The 21197-nt window shown below is 42.3% G+C and overlaps 1 protein-coding gene, 2 non-coding genes and 1 pseudogene across 7 annotated transcripts in view; all 4 read right to left on the reverse strand.

Moving 5' to 3' along the window:
- The window catches only part of Klhl24 (kelch like family member 24), a 40153-nt gene extending 38866 nt beyond the window's left edge, over positions 1-1287 (reverse strand). For 2 of the 5 annotated variants that reach the window (XM_026389411.2, XM_026389414.2), the window contains exon 1: positions 1200-1286. The gene's annotated coding sequence lies outside the window, so the exon portion shown is untranslated. Of the gene's footprint in view, positions 1-1163 lie in introns of all 5 variants that reach the window. The other 3 variants (XM_026389413.2, XM_077795375.1, XM_026389412.2) reach the window with 3 other exon arrangements.
- On the reverse strand, positions 823-19070 carry LOC113183104 (prickle-like protein 1; annotated as a pseudogene).
- Positions 6980-7085, reverse strand: LOC113183187 (U6 spliceosomal RNA). The gene has a single exon (XR_003300843.2). It is a non-coding gene; the product is annotated as a U6 spliceosomal RNA (small nuclear RNA).
- Positions 7642-7714, reverse strand: Trnaa-ugc (transfer RNA alanine (anticodon UGC)). Its single transcript has one exon. It is a non-coding gene; the product is annotated as a tRNA-Ala (tRNA).
- Positions 19071-21197: the final 2127 nt, after the last annotated feature.

Below are 21197 nucleotides of genomic sequence, written 5' to 3' on the forward strand. Positions count from 1 at the left end.
CATCATCTCGGCAGATAAAGCGACAGCAGTTACAGGGTGGGCGGGACGCAGCTGCAGTCCGCTGCGTGGCCAGAACCGCCTACAGAAACCGCGAGAAGCCAGCGCCACCACTGAGGCCCCTGGCGGCCGGCACGGGGGCGCGCGCCGCCCTCACCCCCACCGCCCGGCCCCACAGCGGCCAGGGCGCGCTCCCGCGCGTCCTCCAGATCACCTTCAAGGGGGCGGGAAGAACTGACTAGGGCAGGCCCACCTAGCGACGTGACGATCGCCAACAAAAACTCGAACTCGACTCCGGGTCCCACCCACAATCGCCGCAGGCGCCAATCCGGACCGCCTTAAGAGTCTTGGCCCTGGGTATCGAGAACTTGGGGCGGGGACACTGGGAACTAAATTAAGACGCCAAGGCTTGGAGTGGTGGGAAGGTGGGGAGGGGAGGCGGGGACTCCACCCGCGGAACGCCCGCTCCCCCGCCCGCCCGGCTCTCCGGGGACGGCCGGTTCCCGGTGCGGGCCGGGTCGCGAGCGTGGTAAACAAAGGCTTGCGGGCGGCGGGGGCGGGGGTAACGGTCAGGTGACAGTGCCGAGCACATTTCGCAATCGTTTTAACGGGGCTCCTTTGGCCCGTAGCCCTGGGTACCCCACCTTGATCCTGTCAGTTCTCCCCTATAGGACCAACGGCCCCCCCGCCTGCCAAACGGGAAGGCTGGATTTGAGACCGTCGCACTTACTGCTTCCAGAGCTTAAAAAAAAAAAAAAAAAAAAAAAAAAAAGCAACGCCCGTTCGAAGCCCATCAGCTACGTGCAGGGCCCGGCCCCCAGCTGCTCAGCCCCGAGGCGGCGGAGTGACCGCACCTGGGACCCAGCCGCGGCTGCCCTCCCCGCCCCCGCAGGCCGCGCGGCAGTTCCGGGCCGGTAGTGCCGGGAGGCGGGGGTGCCCTCCCTCAGCGTTGACGCTATCCAGCCGGGGCTGGGGACCCCCCAGGTTCACCTCGGTGGCCCCTCGCCTCAGAAAAGGGCCCTGCAGGCCCAGCCGCAGTTCCTCCGCAGACCCCTAGTCTGGCTCTGAGAGGCCGGCCGCCGCAAGCTTCCCACCCGTGACACCCGGTGGCCAGGACCTCGGCCGCCCCTCTGCCCCGAGGTCCCAGGCTCTGGCCGATTCCTCGCCTTTCGGCAGGTCCCGGAGCTGTCATCCCCGGGTACCTCTCGGCGAAGGCTGGAAGAGGCCAGCAGCGGCGGGCCCTGCGGTCCCTCAGCGGCCGGCGGTGCAACGCACTCTCCAGCGCCGGCGTCTCCGCGAAACACCAGTCTCGGCCGCAGCTCACAACAAAGGAAACATGTGACCGTTGGGGCCAAAACACTGAGCGTCACCGACCCCTGGCCAATCGGATGGGCGTCCTCACCTGGGGAACCCTGGGAGTTGTAGTTCTCCTTCCCTCACAGATGACCCCCTGGGGCCACCTGAGTCTCTACCATAAAGCGAGTACTAAGTGCCCAGAGTGGCAAGACGCAGTCAGTGCGAGGGCTGCTGACTTGAAACACTTTGTTTTAGATAGAGACTAGTGAAGGAAATGCATCACGTGCAAAGAGCCTAGGTGAGAAAACTGCTGCAGCTGTTTATTGCCCTCAAAGCCTTTTCCAGGTTTCAAGGCACAAAGCAAAAAACAAACCCCCCCCCTCCCCACACACAAGGAATTCACAGAACCTTACAGCTTAGAGCTATGAGACTTAAGATCTTTTAATTTAACTCTTTGATATATAATTGGAAAATCTGAGGGACTGAAGGGTAAAGGGACTAAAACCCTGGTCACTAGAAGGCGTAAGAGAAACTACCTTTCTTTGTAAATCTATTAATGCCACTGGTATCAAATCTTAGCCTACTTTTTTTTATTTTGAACGCGCATGCAAGCTGAACAAAGTTGTCCCAAATCTGTATTTTCCAGGGTAGATAGACTCTCTCTGAGAAGCATTATTTTTGTTCTTTTGTTTCTGCAAATCTTTTTTTTTAACCTCCTGATTTTGAAACCATTTAACTAGGTTTTGGTTTCTCAAATCAAAACTATAAGTCATCTCTCTTCTACACTACATGAATACACTTCATTAATACCTATATTAAATAAGGAGAGGTGTTCAATGACCAGAGGTGAAAATAATATGGAAGGTCGGTATTCAGGTCTTTAAGATGTATTTTTAGGTCTTTTTATTTTTTTGTATCTCATTAAAATGATCAAAAATGAAAATGTCTGATATTTGTTGAGTACTTATTTTAGAGAAGGAAAGATTTTCTTTACTTCCCTAGAGTTCTTGGCTAGGCCTGAAATAAAACTGCTTACCATTCTGGCTTGACCAGTCCCCACAGAGATCTGAGAGGCTGATGTAGTTAAGAATCCTTACCTTGGCTGGCTTTTGTCAGAAGTCCAGGATTTCTTAACCATACCTTCTAGATTGAGCAAAGTGTCTAAAGTGAATGGCATTCCCAGCCCATGACATCCTACATTAAGTGCCAGAAACTGTGGGGCATAAAACTATACATATCCTCATCCATCATAAGGGGGATTTAGACAGGCCTAAAATAAAAGCTTAACAAGAAAAGAACAACTAATTTATTTAATCAATTATAACAATCTCTTCCAGATCTCCTGGGCTCCACATGCAGTTGTGGGCCTGAGGCCCTCAGACACTGTGGGGAAAATAATGCAAGAGTGATCACTCACAACTCTGAGATAGGAAGGGAGAGAGGGATCCTCAGCAGGCAGGATAGTCCTGGCATATAGGTAGAGGCCTGCTGGTGGGTGGGGCTCCTCAGGCAGCCAGAATATGGGTGACTTCAGCATTGGTGGTGGGCCCTCGGGGTTATACTAACTCCATAAATCAGTGAGCATGGTTGGGCAGTAAACTTTTCCTCAACTGGAACAGATTCAGAGCTGTCAAGTCCAAGGGAAATCTACTGAAACTGAGTGAGATTGTGTTTTCCTTGGTGCAGTGTTTTCAATCCAGGTCTATCTGGTCATTTGAAGGAGGTAGACAACTGAAGTTGGAGGGAGCCAGAGGTTCTTCAGTCCTATTTCTTCTTCTTTCAGAGATAACAGTATATTGTGCCATAATCTGTCTTCTTGCCAATCCCACGCAGTGGTCCTAGTTTTGCTTTCCATAAAATCCACTACTGCTCTTGAGATCTGAAGGTGGCTAAGCATCCATAGTTCTGCCACCCTGCTCTTATTCCCCTGAAGACAATAGTAGGGTCTTCTCCTTAGACATTTCATGTACTTTCAGACCTCCCATCCTCCCTTCTTGGCCTCCAGCCCTTGGAGTCTCCCTTGTCTGCAATTGTAGCAGAAATGTTGAGCATCCTATAAGGCCCATCTCTGGGGCCGCCTCTTCTTTAGAACTTTCTGATTCTCTTTAAGAATCCAGTCTTTAAGAATGTGACATTTGCACTTCCTTTGATAAACTTAGTACTTTGAGCTCCTCTTTCACAGCAAATCCTGGTTGAAAAGCATCAGTAAAGGAGATTTTGCTGAAGGCTTTATGAAGAGAGAATTAGACAACATCTCATGCTGCAAAACTCCATAACAATCTGCTTCCTCCCCTCGGATCCTCCACTGTCCCACCAGACACCCTGGCTCTGGGGTCTTGTTTGGGTTTCTTCTCTTTCTGAATTTTCTGTCACCTTCCTCTGAGACATCTCTCCTCCCATCTATTTTTCTGTAATTTTCATTTTATACTCATTACCTTTCAAATAAGGGAGTTCTGCTTTTCAGAAGACAATATGATAAATGACAAATTATCTCTGCTCACGCTGCCATCCTGTTTTCCTCCACAGAAACATTTAATATCCCAGCAAGTCTGTTACACAATACCCCTTCAGAGTGTGGAGTGACGGGAACAGTAAATACAATGCACTGTTTGCTCATGGCACCTGAGACTCTCCAAACTTGAGAACTCTCCCTTCCCTCCCTTCTTCTTTGGTGAGGTTAGACATGAATCACCTTCAAACCCTTTTGAAGGTCTGGCTCACCTAGACTATTTAGATTACCAGGAAAAATTGATTTGTTTGTTTTTTGCTGTGCTGGGGATTTATCCCAGGGTCTCAATCATGCCAGGCAAGTGCTCTACCACTGAGCTACAGTCCCAGCCCAGGAAAGGTTTAATTTGCCCCTACTCCTACTCCAGCTCTGCAAGTCATGGGCCCCACAAAGCCAGGCTGAGTTTGGGATTAGACATTGGAGCATTAGATTTCAATGGGGGAAGATACAGCTGACAAATTTCCATTTTGAGATATGGGAAAAGAAGGAAATCTTCTGCCACTTAGAAGGTGAGTTTCCTCAATGCTCCCACAGCTTTTTCCTTCATGGGTGCACTGTGTCACAAGGTATCCATCCTCACAACTGAAGCAAAAGCTAGGCCATTCTATCACATGGGGGTGGGATGGAGTGGGGGTAGTGGTAATCCTTTTTTTGTTCCTGAAACTATCCTTCAAGGTTGAAGAAGATGAATGCTGGGTGGTGGGTGCCTTGGTGGCATTAGGATTTTGTTTGTGACCAAACATGCCACACTAGATACAAATAAGGGTGAGTGGTTACCAAAATACCAGCAAGAACAACTTAGAGGAGGAAAAGTTTATTTGGGGCTCATGAATTAATAGGTCTCTGTCCATCGATAACTGGCTACATTTTTTGCTCTGGGCCTAAAGTGAGGCAACATAACAAGGGGGAAGGGCCCAGTAGAAGAAAACTGCTTAGCTCGTGGTGAGATCGGAAGGGAGTGAGAGAGAAGAGAGAGACTAGGGGCCACAGGACAGATGCACCTTTCCAGGACATGACCCACCTCCTCTAGCCATGCCTCACCTGCCTACAGTTATCATCCAGCCAGTTCAATCAAAGTAGCATAGACTGATTGGGTTACAGCTCTCACAATCTAATAAGTTCACCTCTAAATATTCCTGCATTAGCAGGAGCTTTAGAGGGACACCTCATAACAGTAGTCATTACCATGAGCCCTGGGCTCTGACTTCAGGAGACTACGGCACACATACAATCCTTCTCCCATGGTGACCCCAGTCCCAGCTCAAAACATCTGATTTTACCTCCAAATCTTCTTCCTTAATCATTTCCCCTAGTGAGAATCCAAGTGGTCCCTCCAGTCTCAGAATAAGTTGGATTTTGGGGAAAAGATTTTTCATAAATGACTCTTGCTCTGACTGCTCAAGGTACACTGAATTCCCCAAGGGACACCAGCAGCACGTTTTACATGTCTTGCTGGGAAATCCTCTAAACTTCGAACATTTATGAAGAAAGTCTTCTCCTTTTTGTGGCCTCTGGCTGCAATGTTAGGCCAGTCCTAGAAATGACTGCATTTCTGCTCTTGGCTCTGGTTAGTGGTATGTCCCACAGATGCTTCAAATCCATATTGAGTTCCTGCTGCTGGCTCTAGCAGACCGTGATTTAATCTCTAGTTTCTTGCCTCCAAGGCTCACCACCCCATGACATTTAGGAGACATGTACTGACTCCGATTTGATCTGCTGTGGCTGGCACTTCTCTCCTTCCAAATGCCTGCAGTTTCTGAGAGTCTGTTTTGTCCACGTGTCTTCCCTTTGATTACTTGATGGGCTGCTGTTCCAGGAATTCTGCAGTAGATATGCAGGGAAGGGGCTAGGCCATTCAAGAATATCTATAGCACACTTCCTCTCCTGTTCTTGAAAGACCTTGTATAGTTTCTTAAGAAATCATGTTAAGGATGAAACAACAATCTCCAGCCTGAGAATTCTCAGTTTAGTACCTCATCTGATGCTATGCTCACAAGAGGCTCTGTTTGGGGCATCCACTTTGAACAATGCAACTTCTCCAAAGCTCTAGTGCAGACCTTAGGGCAGTTTCCACACACTGATGGTTCAAGAATCACTCTAATTTGTGATATGTAAATTAGATTTGAAAAACAAGTCTGAAGAAATGAAGTGATTGAGGAACCTAAAAACCAAAGCCAGCCCTCCGAACACTCAACCAGGGTCCTATACTCTGAAGAGAGATCAGGAATGGGAAAGCAGTCTGCCTCTGCTCTTCAAATGTCCACAAAGGCCACATCACTGAGCTTGAACCATGGTTGCCTGATTAAGGGATGAAGACTTAGTGTTTGAGGAGAGCTGTGTTTCTTTCAGGAATCTTTTGTTTGACATTAAAGAACAAACAAACAAAAAACTATGTGCATGAATGCACTACTCAAATATTTGTTTTATTTTTAAAATTTTTGAGGTGGTGCTGGGATTTGAGCCCAGAGCCTTGCACATGCCAGGTAGGTACTCTTACCACTGAGCTATGCCCCAAGCGCCTAAATATTTGATTGATTTATTTTTATTTTTTCATATTTTTATTGGTGCACTGTAGTTGCACATAATGGTGGAATTTGTTGTTACCTATTCATATATACACACAATATAACAATATAGTTTGGTCAATCTCATTCTCCAGTATTTCCCTTTTCCATCCTCTTCTCCCTCTCCGGCACACTTTCCTCTACTCTGCTCATCTTCCTTCCATTTTCATGAGATTTCCCCCATTTTTCCTTTTCCTTTTCCTCTTTAACTCCCACCTATGAGAGAAAACATAGGGCCCTTGACATTCTGAATTTGGCTTTCCACTTAATATTCTCAAGTTCCATCCATTTTCCTGCAAATGACGTAATTTAATTTTTCTTTATGGCTGAATAAAATATTTTCTATATGTCCGTTGATGGACACATCTCATCTGGTTCCATTGTTTGGCTATTGTGAATCGTGCTGCTACAAACATGGGTCATGTATCTCCAGAGTACGATGACTGTAATTCCTTAGGATAAATACTGAGGAGTAGAAGAGCTGCGTCATATGGTAGTTCCTCTGCTAATCTTTTGAAGAGCCTCCATGCTACTTTCCATAGCTGTTGTACTAACTTTACAATCCCACCAACAGTGTAAAAGTGTTTCTTTTTTTCCACATCCTCTCCAGCATAAAAATATGGAAAGCTTCATGAGTCTACACATCATGCTTGTGCAATGACTATTCTAATCTTCTCTGTGTCATTCCAATTTAGCATATATACTGCCAAAATGAGCACTTACTATTTGTTTTAAATGTTTTTAAAAAATCATTGCCTGACTCTGTGCTTCCAGCTCCGGAACACTCTGTAAATGGCCTAGAAAAGAGCCAGGCCTCCCAGGTCACCAGTACACAGGGACAGAGCCTCTTGACCCTGCTTGTGACAGCATTGCAAGCACATGCCTGACATACTTTGGAAGGCCTGCCTGGTTCTATTACTGGTACATGGAAGTTTTGCTCCAGCAGCAAATCTCTAAATTTAGATGCTTTTCAGGATGAACTCTAAGTGATCTTTGTCCCCAAGAGTAGTAAGGAATTGGAGGGCACCTTGCTTTTTATCGACTAAATCAAGTGCCAGAGTTGATACTTCATAGCAAAAAACTTGTGAAGATTATCATGTTAATGGAAAACAAAACAAACAAACAGGGAATGTATACGATTTCTCCTTCATAGTTTTTGATAAAAATTTACCCTGGGTAAAACTCAAGTGAAATAAAAACAAACTCAGGGTAAAAATTCTTTTCCTGGTAACTCTATGGGGCTATCTAGATACAATTAGGGACTATCTTTTTTGTTTGTGATGCTGGGGATTGAACCCAGGGTCTTGTGCATGCAAGGCAAGCACTCTACCAACTGAGCTATATCACCAGTCCCCACTTAGGGACTCTCTTAATAAAATGTAGAAATTTAGTTCTAATATAATGTCTCAATGCTTAAATTTGCCATTTTAATCAAAGAAAAGACAATTTCAGAGCATATTAAAAAGAAATTAAAAACCTTAAGGGAATGCTCAATTTATTGAGGAACCATCTCCTATCAAAGACAGTCCCACTAATTTATCTTTATGCAGAGACAAGAATGTAAGTGTAGATTCAGATTAACTAGGTTCCAATCCTGATCCTGCTACCACTAACAGGGGGATGTTGGGTGGTTTATTTAACTGCTTTGGTGCTCAGCTTCTTTGCCTGAAAATAGAATCTAAGAATACCTTCTTATTATGATTATTAAATGACAGCTTATGAAAAGAACATATAATCCTTAATAAGTGGTATTATTCAGTCAAGATGTAATGATATTATTCTGTCTAGATGTAATGACAGTCATTGATATATCCTAGCAAAGGAAGATTTTTTTTTCTTTTTAAACAGGGAACTTCAAGGAATAATGGGGAAAAAATATACAGAGAAAGAGAGGGGTCCTGGTGAACTCTGTCATTTAGCTACCCTGGACAAATAACCTAATTCCCTTGGGTCCCAGTTCCTTTATCTCTAAAGGGAGCTCTGTGCCTTGCACCAAGAAGGGTGCTTGGTTAAATTATTTCCAAAGGCCTGTCTAGTTTTGGCATTACTGGATATTTGTTTCATTGTTCTGTGATGCTGGGGATTGAACCCAGGGCCTTGAGCAGGACATATAAGTACTTCATACTGAGGTACATCACTTGTCCTAATACTGTATATTTTTTTGGTCGAAGGGACTTCAATGGAAAATTATTTTGGTTCAAGAAGCGCCCAAACCAGGACAAACCTGAGGGGACATAGAATTCTTTGGAAAAAGAATTGTGTTGCCATAAGTGGCTATAAATGATCAGTAATCATATTTTACTCTGAGAGAGAAAAGTCGACTTTATAGGCTGAGATTTGGGAATGACACAGCTACTTAGTGAATTCATTTCCTACCCTGAAACTTTATACACCCAACAATGCTCCCAGTCTTTCACACCATCCCCAAAGGCTTTCCAAGCTGGGTCTCTAGGTGAGCCCTTTTCCTTCATGCAGACTGCATTCCCCAGAGAGAGTTCTGAGCCAGGTTCCTTCCCCCCAGTCCATCCCCTCATGTGCTTAAAGTTTGCCTAGCTCATGGCCCTCTTGGTAGGATGCTTTGTATCCCCCAGTCCCCCTCCACCACCCGCCCTGATCTCTCTATTTTTAGCTTCCTACTCAGGGACTTTTTGGAGTAGACAGTCACATGCACTAGGTCATTTATGACATTGCTGGCTTAAGGATGTCCCCAGTCATTTTTTCATGAATTATATCTTGATTTAAAGAGAAGAAATTAGTAGTTTTTAAGGTTCCAAATTTCAAACTATTATTATACACCAGTTATAGAAATATTTAGAAAGGATAAAGAAGAAATTGGATATTATATGTGATCTTCTGACCCAAAGATAGCTACTGTTAGCAATACATTTCTCATGCTTTATTTTTAAAATTTTTATTAGTTGTCAATGGATACTTATTTATTTATGTTTCTGAGAATCGAACCCAGCATCTCACACATGGTAGGCAAGTTCTCTATTACTGAGCCACAACCACAGCTCTCATTCTTTATTTTTATATATGTTTAGACTGTATCTATACCTGCTTCTACATAAGTCTGTGTATTTGAGCTAATACTTCACATCCAAAATGAAGTCATGTGTCAGTACTTACTATGTGGCTTTCCATGTCCTTCTCTCTGATCTGTTTCGATCTGTTTTCTCTTGCCAATCACAATGACACTAATCTGCAGCTTGGAACTGGATTCCTGTGAAAACCACACTTTTTTTTTTTTTTTTTTGGAACCAGGAATTGAACTTAGGGGTGTTTAACTATTGAGACACATTCCCAGCCCTCTTTAATTTTTTCATTTGAGACAGTTAAGTTGCTTAGGGCCTTGATAAGTTGCTGAGACTGGCTTTGAATTTGATCCTCCTGCCTCAGCCTCCGGAGCTGCTGGGATTACAAGTTTAGGCCACCCGGCCACAATAAAGTCTTTTGCCTTAACTTCCTCTTGCTTCCTCTGACTCCTGAAGCCTGGTGCTTCCCCTTGTGGCCCTGGGTGGCTTCCTGGGGACCGAACTTCCTGAGTAACAAACTGTTCTTTCAGAGGAAGCCGAATCTTCATCTGTCGGCCTTACTTATCTGAGTAGTAACAAAACCTATATTTAAAAACAGGGTGCTAACGTGGACAATGACTGAGATGGTGGTGGGTGAAACATTGTGACAATGTAAAGGAACATTGGGGATGCAAGATGTAAGTGACAGGATTTAATGATTCATAGCATGGGAGACAGTATGATAATTATGATAATTTATAGCAGTTATAATCTCATAAACAAAAGGCTTTATTGCTTCACAGAGTACTTTTACACATATTATGTAATTTGTTTCTTACATACCTTTAGCTATAATAATCTGATTACAGTATGGTCTAGGCCTTCTGGAGAGTTCATAGAACCAGAAATAAAATTGAAGTGCACCAGATCCAACCTCCTCATTGTACAATTGAGGAAATAAAGTCCCGTGAGGGTTTTTTTCCTGACCCCATCTCTCTGGCCCTATGAACAGATATTATTCTCTGCTGACTAAGCCCAACCTGATTAGGAGACTTCTCAGAACCTGGCAGGAGGAGGGGCATAGCCCCAGCAGCTGGTGGACTCCAGATCAGCAGCTCAGGCTTTCTCCCCCAGTGAAGGTTGGTCAACACCCCTTGGTTACCAGCCAAGGTCCCCCTCTGCCTTGAGCCAGAACTAAGCCAAGACCCCAGGTGGGATCCTTTTACCTCTGCTCACAAGAATATAACAACAGCACCCTGGCCCTCCTGCAGGATAAGTGACTTCACATCCTGGGATCTCAGGCTGGCCTGGCATTGGGGACCCAAGCAAGGGGATCAAAGTGCCTGGAATTTCAAGGCAGGGGCTTTATTACAACTGTTCCAATTCCATTAGCCAGTTCAGAGTAAAGCTGGCCACAAAACTAGGCATATATAGAAGGCAGAGTTATTGATCTAAGTACCTCAAGGTGCCTGGAAATAAAATTTTCCTTAGAAACTAAGATTAGGCTGAATTTCTAGCCTAGAGGTTGGATGTAAAGTTTAAAACCTTGCAGGACAGGAAGCAGGACAGTGGTGCTGGAGACATTTCCTCCCCGCCCCCTCCCTCTCCCTCTCCTTCTCACTCTCCCTCTTCCTCGCCCTTTTCTTCTCCCCCTCTCTTTCTTACCAGGGATTGAACCCAGGGGCACTTTACCCTTGAGCTACATCCTCAGCCATTTTTATTTTTTATTTTTATTTTGAGACAGGATCTCACTAAGTTGCTGAGGCCATCCTCAAATTTGTGATCCTCCTGCCTCAGCTTCCCTGCCTCAGCTTCACTGGGATCACAGGTGTGCGCTATCACACCCGCTTCCACTGTTTATTTCACAAGTGCTCAAGCTTTGTTATAGAACCATGGGAGCAGAGACATTTAAGGTATGATTGATAGGTCTGACTAAGCTTGGAATCAGAGTTTCCATTTGAGACACAATTTAATGGTAGCAGCAAAGCTTGATGGCACAAATGAGGAGGGGCAAGTGTAGTCAGAGAGATAGAAACAGTAAAAATAGAAAGCATTGGAACTGTCTGAGTTAGTTTCAGTGCTGTTAACTATAGTCAGGACCGACTTAAGCTGCTGCTGATGCCACCACCAGAAATAAAATCTGACTACTTCCTCTGGATTGCCACCTTCTCTAACAAAATATTGTGCTGCATGTGTGCTGAGGACAGGACTGGCAACTGATACAAGGATGCCGGTGCATGAGACCTTCACTTGGAAGGGTGGCTGCAAGTGGCCAGCAGGGGCAGGAACCAGGAAGTCAGAAGCACGGTGAAAGCCAGAGAGATGAGGTCAGATGGGATCAAAGGGCTGGGTCACCAACAGCCTCAGACAGGAGCCATGTGAGCTGTGAGCATAAAGAGGTATCAGATCAGTAAACAATCAGAGGGAAGCTTGTTCTTTGGTTTACAAAGAAACACTGAATCAAAGAGATAGGCAGAAATGGAGGCCAAGGGTCTGAGATGGTACCAGGAAAGCTGTAAGTTTACCTTAGGGTAGGTCACAGGGAGCTGGGACCGCTCATGGTTTTTGGATCAAATCAAATCAAGTTTTATAGGTAGCTATGGGATGGTCTTTCTACCTGCACAGAATGGTCTTTCTAGGCCTTCAGGAGACCAGGCCTTGCACGGAAGCCCAATGCCCACCTTCATCCTCATCTCCTCAGAGGCCTAATGACAGATGACAATATGGTATCTTTGGGCATTTGAGCCTCACAGAACAGCTTTGATTTTTTTCCCTTTAAGACCCTCTTTCCCAATTCCTGACCAAGGATCAAGATACGGGATTATAGAAGAATATAGAAAACAGTAGAAGAATTAGAATGAACCATCCACAATTCCACTCTCCAGAGGCAACCTCTCTGTTTCTTCCTCTGTAGAATGGACATCATTATTATAAAGGATCATTGTATTAGATGAGGGAGATGCTGTCTTAGTATTTTGGTATTCCCTTCTATTCTTTTTATTAGCAATGTAAACCTGATTGGGTCTCAGAGGATCTGTATGTGTAAACTTTAATTTTTTAAAAATTTTAATTTGTTTTAACTTATTCTGCTTTTTCATCTTAATAGTAAATCATCATAATCTTATAGTTATAAAAGTTCTTGTGTGTGTGTGTGTGTGTGTGTGTGTGTGTGTTTTGCAATAAAACTTTAGTGATGGAAGGTCAAAGTTGGCCTGTAGGTGGCAGCTTGATGACCTGGGGTGAGAGAGTCCAGTGCTGGATCCTGTCCTGATGCAGAATGAGGGTAGCTACTGATAAAATCATCATTGACAACAATGAAATGGTGATATTGTTCTCCTATGGGATATAGAGGTGAATTGGTCCCTTCTCTACCCACCAGAAACTCACTGGGAAGGATGGTCAGGGTGCTGGGGGTAAATCAGCTAGAGGTGAGATTTAAGCAGAACTGCCTTCTATTTAAATCTGAATAAGTCCCATTTAATCTGGAGTTCCCTGGATCAATATTTAATCCCTAACACAATAGGGTAGATCCTCTGAGAGAGGAAAGTTAGGACTTGACTTCATAACAGTGGGCTAACTATAGCCCACTGTGGCCTTGCTTCCTGCTATCATTTTGTTAAGATACTTCAAAGAACATCTTATTATGTTAATCTATCAAATTTAGTCTATTTTGGAAGTATTAGATGAGTGAGAAACTAATTTCTGTGTTGTTGTTTTTTTTTTTTTTAACCAGGGTTTGGACCTGGGGCCCTTAACTATTGGGCCTCATCCCCAACACTTTTTATTTTTAATTTTGAGACAAGGTCTCCCTAACTTGTGATCCTCTTGCCTCAACCTCCTGAGCTCTGGGATTACAGGTTTGAGCCACCATGCCCAGCATCTTCTGTTTTTTATTTGTTTTTAATTAAGCACTTTAAACGTGCTTGGAATCACTCAGTTTATATAATTTTTATCCCATCTTTTTTCTTTTCTTTGTAGTACTGGGGGTTGGACCAGGGTCTCATGCATGCTAGGCAAATACTTTACCACTGAGCTATATATCATCCCAAGTATTCCCTTTTAAAATAAATATAGTTACAAAAGTTCTTGTGTGTGTGTGTGTGTGTGTGTGTGTTTTGCAATAAAACTTTAGTGATGGAAGGTCAAAGTTGGCCTGTAGGTGGCAGCTTGATGACCTAGGGTGAGAGAGTCCAGTGCTGGATCCTGTCCTGATGCAGAACAAGGGGCAGCTACTGATAAAATCATCATTGACAACAATGAAATGGTGATATTGTCCTCCTATGGGATATAGAGGTGAATTGGTCCCTTCTCTACGCACCAGAAACTCACTGGGAAGGATGGACAGGGTGCTGTCCTGGCTGACCTTGAACTTGCAATCCTCCTGCCTCCACCTCCCCAGTATCTGTGTTTGTAGACATGCATCATTGCACCAGATAATCTTCTTAATACTATTTCATGACTATTCTTATGGTCACAATTTGTATATAGATATTATTAAAGCTGAATCTAAAAGCTTATTTAAGGATCTTGCTACATGTTATCAGGCAAGTGTATCATTTATTTCTCATAAGCCTTCAGTGTTTAGCAAAGACTTTAACAAGGACTTTTCAGTTGAAAAATCCTGAGCTTGAGTTCTTGACTCCCACTTCACTTGCATGTCAGGCTCGGCCTCCTTTTTCTTGTCTGTTGGTCATCCCCTCTGGCATAGAGAGGAGAGTCTGAGCAGGCAATGCTGAGAGACACTAGGATCTCCTTTCTCAACCCTAGATAGTCCTGTCCCTCCAAGAGCCCAAGTCCATGTTCTGATCTTTTCCTGACTTTTTTTTTTAAATTGATGTGCTTTTTATGAACATGTACTAAATACTTCCCTAACATTAGAACTGAGACATATCTATAAGAATGGCATAGATCATGACACAGTTAATCAGATCAAATCCAACATTATATTCCATAAACTAGAACCTCGTATTAACTTGAAGTGCTCAGTGGTACCAAATATTTTAATCTAAAGTTTTTAAAAAGAAAAACCTAACCAGAAGACCTAGTTTTCAAAATTGCTGTTAAAGGCCAACAAGTGATCTGGAAGGGAGGGCTAAAAAGAAATAACCTCTTATAATAAATAAATGTCTCATATAAATAACCTCATATAATAAATAAATGCTCAAAGTCCTCTACCACAAAAAGTAGCTTCTTATAGTTTTGGCCTCATCCCATGAGGTATTCACAACCTTGCTCAGAATAGGACAGGCACCTTCCTGCCACCCCCAAAGAGGAAAATTCAACTTCTCCTTGTCTTTACTATATATTTCAGGGGTATGTGTGGGTTTTGGTGTTGTTTTTTTTATTTTATTTTTTTTAGTTATACATGGGCACAATATCTTTATTTTTTTTTTTTTTTTTTTGTGGTGCTGAGGATTGAACCCAGGGTCTCACACGTGAGAGGCGAGTGCTCTACCACTGAGCCACAACCCCAGCCTTGGTTTTGGTGTTTTTATATTTATCCAGTTTACATATGAAGAGCCCATAAATAACACTTGTAAGATTAATACAGCCATATTAAATAGTATTTACATAGCTCTACCATGTCATACTGAAAAATTAAAAAAAATTAAAATTTCCATCACTAGGCAATCAATCATCTTAATTTATAAACCCTAACTCAAATCATTTAATTAATAAATGTTGTAGCTGTTTCCTTAACAAATCCAGCTGGGCTTAAATGTAACAAAATCCTTATAATTCAGGGACATAGAAATATCAGTTTTAAAATCTCAGCTTTATAGAATGTACATTAATATTTATACCATGAAATTAGGAATACATTTAAATTTATGAAATAATATACTATAAACAGCAGGGTTTTTTCCCAATCTTTAGCAGGAGCTAATACAATCCAGTGTTTACCTGGCTTTGAAAGGGAACGAGTTGGCTTTGTAAAATAGCATGCACAGTGTCAGCTAGGTTGATGTGATTATCTGCATGCCTCACATGACAGACCAGTTAGGACCTGAGCCAATCTGATTTACCTAAATGACAAACTATTTATAAAGGTGTCTAGAGTTCTCTATCTTTTAAAATAATCACCCCTCTTCAATCACCTTCAGACAGCTTCTTGAGTATTCTCTTGAGGATTGGACACCAAAGCAGTTATATAAAACTGTAATAATTGTAATGCAGCTGGGTTGTGGTCTTGCACACCTATAATCTCAGTGATTTGGGAGGCTGAGGCAGGAGAATACCAAGTTCCAGGCCAGCCTCAGCAATTTAGCAAGATACTGTCTTAAACAAACAAACAAACAAAAAAAGGGGGACAAAGATGTTGCTCAGCACTCCTGGGTCCAAACCCCGGCACAACAAACAAACAAAAAAAGTAATGTACCCCATTACTAGGAAAAGCACATTTCATCCTAGGAAAGCACATTTCAAAGGTTAATCTGACACTACAAACAACAGTTGAGGTCTCACTTATATGGCAAAAAAAAAAAAAAAGAGCACTTTAAACTATTTTAGTAAATTTCTTACAGAAAAAAAGAAGATGTGATTCTGATGGTCAATGGATAAGTTTTAAATAACTGATCTCCATAGCTACTAGGTTAGGGAATAATACAGCTTTTTTCCTTGTGTCCCTTTTTCATCTTGGATTTAGTTGTCTTCTGACCAAACCGAAGGATAGGGAGTACAGATATTGGGCTAGAAGAGTCTGTATAGATGTTCTTTGTGGCTGGAGTTGAGGGATTGGTAGACCAAGAAGATATCTTTGTCAGTCAGAGGAAGAGGATGAGAAGGAGAAAAAGGAAGAAAGAGGGGGAAGAGAAGGAGCACTTTGAATCAGCAACCTCACCACGGAGTCCCAGAAATCTGTTCACTCCCAGGCTCTGTAGTGCATAATAAAAAATGGCATGGGCATACTCTCTGTCGAGATCCATATCCTGGGTATTTTTTTGGTATTGGGGATTGAACTCAGGAGCACTTAACCACTGAGTCATATCCCCAGCCCTTTCTATACCTCTTGCCTCAGCCTCCCAAATGGCTGGGATTACAGGTATGGGTTACCACATCAGGTAAGATCAATATTCTGGATATATGCATGGATGGACTCCTGGACACTTTTTATTCCACATAACTCATTGTTACTGGAGGAGGGAAAGCAGACTGGCCTTGGGAGAATATTTTCTTTCTGTAATAAACATCAGAATTTGTCAGAGCAGGAACTCCTACTTCTCTTGTAAAAATAGTATTGAGATCTGGATCCCCTTTCTTTAAAATGATAGACCCAACAGTGGCCCGGGAGGCTAGGGCAGGAGGATGGTAAGCTCAAAGCCAGCCTCAGCATATTAGCAAGGCACTTAGCAACTCAGCAAGATCCTGTCTCTAAATAAAATATTAAAAAGGGCTGGGGATGTGGTTCAGTGGTTAAGTGCCCCTGGGTTCAATCCCTGACACCAGAAAAAAAAAAAGAAAAAAAAAAGTAGACCAGAGACCTCTCACTCACTGGAGTTTGCCCAATATTAATGTTGTCATAGTTTCCATGTTAATGACATCCTCTGAAAACTTGACCTGCTGTGATCTGGACTGTGCCTTGGATCTTCTGAGTACTGGCAGATGTACTAGTTTCTCTTTAAGCATGATTCTTTTCTGGAAACAATTCTGAACTTAGACTTTTTAAGGACTTTGCACTCCTGTATGGTGTAGAAAAGTTCAACATTCCTATGTTGCTTATTTTCTCAGTCTTCTGCCTTTAATTCCTCAGAGTTCACAGGGAATATTATAATGACTTCAGTTTGCTTTTTTCATCTACTGAATTACTGTGATATTAGACAAAGCCAAGAATGTATGGAATCCTGAATGTGTTGCTCTGGTTTCAAGTCTGACAAACACTCCAGGGAATCTTTGTGCCCTGTGTTTGATCATCATTATATTTTAAAGCCTATGGTTCAGATCCAGTTCTTGGAGCCTTGCAGAGCTTGGCTGGTGCCATATGCAGAATCACTCCACTCATCTTGAGACTGTGTCATTCAATACATGTTGGATTGGTAGTTTTTATTTGCAAGGCTCTGATTGTTTTGCTTTACCTTGTCTTATTTTTAATCATGTTATCAAATATTCAATGTGGATTGGCTCAAATATCCATCTCACTGGCTGTTGCTATAGAGGCTTGTGTCACCAAATCTAAAAAGGAGCTGTCATATAACCTTCATGCTCAGCCTATTTTCAGGGTCTTCTGGAGTTTTATGCTGTACTCTGCCTTCTCAAAATTCTTCATTGACAATACTTAGTTCTTGTCCAGAGAGATACAGATCATGCATTTCTGATAAAGGGTGATATTATCATTGCCTAAAGGATCAGGAGGCTTGAAGTTCAGAGCAGAGGATAAGAGGAGAGACTACACTGATTCACTGAACAACTGCTTTTTACCTATTTGGATACTTTTTCTGGAGTGTCTTGAGAAAGTCCAAATTGGAAGAATTTGAGGCATAAATGACTTTACTAAGCCTGCATTTTTAAAGTTTTTTGTACTGGAGATTAAACCCAGGGGTGCTTAACCACTGAGCTACATCTCCAGCCCTTTTTAATGTTTTAGTTAGAGACAAGGTCTCACTGAGTTGCAAAGTGCCTTGCTAATCTGCAGAGGCTGGCTTTGAACTTGCAATCTTCCTGCCTCAGCCTCCCAAATTGCTGGGATTACAGGCATGTGCCACCGTGCCCAGCCAAGGCTGCATGTTTTTGACCAACAAATCTGATCTGGTTTGGGAAGGAAGGGCCATTCCAACAAAGAGGATTTACATGGGACACAACAAACAAACAAACAAACAAACAAACGCCCTTCCCCCCAATCCCCCCAAACCAAAACCAAACCAAAACAAAAAAACCATACTTCTGTAGCACACTAGTGCTACCTGTTGTAGGTTATTTGATCATGATCAACACCAATATGTTCCCCACAGGTTCGAAGTGCTTTGCATAGAGACTCAAAGCTGTCACAGCAGAACAGGTGCTTATTCTTCATCCTTCACCTTGTTCTCCTGCAACTGTTTCACACTCAAGGTGGCAGAAAGGTTTCATGTGCCAATGGTGCCTCTCAGCTTCTGTGTACTCATCAACAAAATTATCTCATCACATGATGAGCACAGTGGCTGAGCTGTTTAGCACAGTGCCTGCCACAGTGAATCTTTCCATTCTGATAAAAATAGATGAGGTCGACCAGCAGCTCTTTACCAGCCAAACAGACAAAAGAAAATGGGCACCAGCATGCTCCAGGGCCCATTTGAGAGGCAGACACTGCAATTTTACCCACGTTTATCTTCAACCCACACTGCTCACACATGGCTTGTGTAACTGCCCTGGAGAAAAGTTTAATCATTCCTCTCTCAAGTGCTTCTTTCTTCTGCTGAACTCTGAACACTTGTAATTCTTTTTTCTCTTCTTCATTCAAAGGCTAACAACACCACACCTCATTACGTGGTGGCAACTGCTACCAAAGACCTTTAATGTGATGCTTTCTCCAAGCTGTTAACACAAGGAAAAATTTCCTTTGGTAGGAAAAATAGAGCTGGATCTGCTCTGATTTAAGTCCAGGGGACCTAGCAGCATTTCACCTGGGCACAGCCAGAATCACTATCTGGTAGGGAACTTTTCTGACACACAAAGATGGATTAGCTCATTTGGCTCCATCTCCAAAGGCCTACCCATTAAGTTGAAAAGCTATCAAACATGGCTGCCCAATCAGCCTGTTCCATTTCCAGAAGCCTCAATGAGTGGATCCTAGATGTCGTAACCTCTCAGTCTTGAACTTTTCCCTGGAAGCAGTGGGCTAGTGTAGAAAACTCATTGGATTCTGAAGTTAGAACTGGGTTCAAATTCCAGTTCTGAGTAAGGTTGGGCAAATTCTATAATCTCAATTTCCATATCTGTGAAATGGATATGCAAATAGAAATGTACTGAGCATGAATAATAGAAACCAGTAAAGGGCCTGGTGTACACCATCTGTTTAACAAATAGTAATCCTCTTCTTTTCTATTTTTCTTTTATGTGGGGACTGAACTAGGCCTGGTGTTGCTACCTCAGATGAAACACCAGGATCACCATTCTCATAAACGGAATATTATATGGGGAGAAGGACACCTAATTTTTTTTTTGTTGTTCTGGAGATTTAACCCCAAAGCACTTTTCTACCATGTTACATCCCCAGGCTACCTCCTGCTTTTTTTTTTTTTTTTTTTTCTTTTTTTGAGACTGTGTTTCAAAATTGCCGACCTTGCCAAATTGCTGAGGATTTCATTAAATTACTGAGGCTGGATCGAATTTGTGATCTCCTGCCCCAGCCTCTTAAGTCACTAGGATTATAGGTGTGTGCCACTGTGCCCAGTGGATGGATGCCATACTTTTTCCAAACCCGTGTACATTTTGTTCCACAGCCTAGAGCAGTACTTCTCAAACTTTGCCACAAATCAGAATTCCCTGAAGGTTTGTTAAAACAAAGATTGCTGGGGCCCCAACCTAGAATTTTGGACTATATAAAAGGTTGCTTTGGAGATGCACCTCCAAATGAGCCAATCTGTTCACTCCTCCCATCATTCTGACTGGCTAACTCCTATTTATCCTTCAGGTCTCAGCTTTGATTTAATTTTCTCCAGAATATCTTTCATAATCACAAGTCCAAATTAAATATTTATTCTCTGTACTTTCAAATTTCTTGGGCTTGCTCACTCAGGGTATTTCACAATGCTCTGTAATTGTCTTGCTACTTGTCTGTATCCCCTAGTAGACAGTATCTACTGTGGAAAAGAGACCATGTCAGCTATTGAGGGCTATGTGCATTTCCAACTCTTTGTTCAGTACCTGGTACATTGTAGATGCTCAATAAATGCTTATTGAATGAATGAGTCTTGCTGTCATAAATAAGCAGATTTCCTCTGCCTTGCTCTTCTGCCATGATATTCTGCCTCACCTTGGGCTTAGAGTCATGGAGTCAGCTGACCATGGACTGAAACTCTGAAACTGTGAGCAAAAATAAACTTTTCTTCCTCTAAGTTGTTCTTGTCAGATATTTTGGTCACAGATTAATATAAACAGGTCAATAGTGTTGTTCAAATCTTTGATATCTTTACTGATTTTCTGCCTATTCCATCAATTATTGATAGAGCTTTTATATATTTTTAGATTATTTTATATAATGATTTTATATATTTTAGATTATATAATTATAGATTTGTCTTTCCCCCTTTTCTCCCAATTTTGCTTCATGTATTTTGAAGATAGGTTATTAGATACAGACATATCAAGTGTTGTTTTATATATTATATTATATTATTGATTTTTTGGTATTGGAGATTGAACCCAATATCTCATGCATACTAGGCACGTATTCTATCAGTGAGCTATATATCCCCAGCCCTGTAATATATTTCTGATGAATTGATCACTTTATCACTATACATTTTTAAAATCATTTTCTAAGTCTTATTCTGTCTGATATTTTATAGGCATTCCAGTTTTCTTTTTTAAAAACCAACTTTATTGAAATACAGTTTCATACCAAACAATAGACCCATTTAAAATGTACAGTTCAATGTTTTTTTTCATATATGGTTATGTAATCATCACTAAAATCTCATTCTATTTGTTTATTTTTTTTTGCAGGACTGCAGTTTGGACACAGGCTCTACCCCCTATCCTTTCTTTAAAAAGTTTTTTTGTTGTTGTTGTTTTTTAAATTTTGAGACAGGGTCTCACTAAGTTGTCCATGCTGACTCAAATTTTCCTGCTCCAGCCTCCTGAGTTGTTGGGATTATAGGCGTGTACTACTGTATCCAGCAC

Source organism: Urocitellus parryii, chromosome 2 (genome assembly GCF_045843805.1).
Source record: "Urocitellus parryii isolate mUroPar1 chromosome 2, mUroPar1.hap1, whole genome shotgun sequence".
In the NCBI taxonomy this organism is placed as follows: domain Eukaryota; kingdom Metazoa; phylum Chordata; class Mammalia; order Rodentia; family Sciuridae; genus Urocitellus; species Urocitellus parryii.